Raw genomic sequence first — 1,819 nt, forward strand, 5'->3', positions numbered from 1 at the left:
CAGGTGATCCATCGACTTTGGCCTCCCAAAGTGCTGGGATTACAGGCATGAGTCACTGCACCCGGCGTATTTACTGTCTTCCCTGTACTTTTTATAAAATCCTTTTTTTTTTGAGACAGGGGTCTCACTCTGTCACCCAGGTTGGAATGCAGTGGCCTGATCATGGCTTACTGCAACATGGCTCAAACTCCTGGGCTCAAGCGATTCTCCCACCCCAGCCTCCTGAGTAGCTGGGACTACAGGTGCGTGCCACCATGCCTTCTGTTTGTTTGTTTGTTTGTTTTTGAGGTAGAGTGTTACTCTGTGGCCCAGGGTGGAGTACAGTGATATGATTTCTGTTCACTGCAATCTTTGCCTCCCAGGCTCAAGTGATTTTCCCACCTCTGCCTCCCAAGTAGCTGGGACTACAGGCATGAGCCACCACACCCAGCCTAATCTTTTATTTTAGTAGAGACAGGGTCTCACCATGTTGCCCAGGCTGGTCTTGAACTTCCTGACCTTAAGCAGTCCTCCTGCGTTGGCCCCCCTAAAGTGTTGGGATTACAAGCATGAGCCACTGTACCAGGCCACTTTTATTTTAATTCTTTTCTATGCATATGGATCATTGATATCACCAGAGAAGTCAATTTGTCAAAGGAAAGGGAATAAGAGATCCCCAGACCTCAAGAAGGCAGGTTTCTTTGACCTGGGTCCCCCTAAGCCAGGGTCTGTCTGCACTCTTAAGAGGTCCAGAGTATGACTACATGGCTTTGGAACCTTGTGCTCAGGGACCCTGGAGCCCATCTGTCACAGGCCTGCTGGAACTCACCACCTGGGGACCGCAGACTCTGCCTGGCTGTGATCAAGAACCCCCTGGGACTGTGTGCGGTGGCTCACACCTGCAATCCCAGCACTTTGGGAGGTTGAGGTGGGGAGATCATCTAAGACCAGGAGTTTGAGACTAGCCTGGCCAACATGGTAAAACCCTGTCTCTACTAAAAATACAGAATTAACCAGGCATGGTGGCGGGTGCCTGTAATCCCAGCTATTTAGGAGGCTGAGGCAGGAGAACTGTTGAACCTGGGAGGTGGAGGTTTCAGTGAGCTGAGATTGTGCCACTGCACTCCACCCTGGGTGAAAGAGCAAGAATTCATCTCTCTCTCCATATATATATATATATAAAATAAAGAATCCCCTGGGATCTTGGACTTGATCCTGGTGCCAAGGGAATCTGGTTTCATTGGTCTAGGCGGTGCCTGGGCATCTGTATTGTGATTGTTATTTGTCAATGGTTCTGAGTTTTTCACTTTCACACAGCTTTGGGGAAGCAAAGAATCTGGGCTTGTTCAGAACAATCAGCTATTGACACCAGAGGCTGCCTCTGGTTATGACTGGACGATTATCCTTTCCTGGTGCAGATATCGGCAGCTCTCTTGTGCTTGGCCATGAACCATTTGCTATGTCCTCTATGTGGCCAAGCGTCAAAAGGATGATATTTTCATTTTTTAATTTTTGTGGATACATAGTAGGGGTATATATGTATGGGCACATGAGATGTTTTATTTATTTATTTTTTTTGAGACGGAGTTTCGCTCTTGTCCCCCAGGCTGGAGTGCAATGGCATGATCTCGGCTTGCTGCAAGCTCCTTATCCTGGGTTCAAGCAATTCTCATGCCTCAGCCTCCTGAGTAGCTGGGATTACAGGCACCCGCCACCACACCCAGCTAATTTTCATAATTGTGGTAGAGACAGAGTTTTGCCATGTTGGCCAGGTTGGTCTCAAACTCCTGACCTCAGGTGGTCCGCCCACCTCAGCCTCCTAAAGTGCTGGGATTACAGG

Source organism: Cebus imitator, unplaced genomic scaffold (genome assembly GCF_001604975.1).
Source record: "Cebus imitator isolate Cc_AM_T3 unplaced genomic scaffold, Cebus_imitator-1.0 Scaffold39, whole genome shotgun sequence".
In the NCBI taxonomy this organism is placed as follows: Eukaryota; Metazoa; Chordata; class Mammalia; order Primates; family Cebidae; genus Cebus; species Cebus imitator.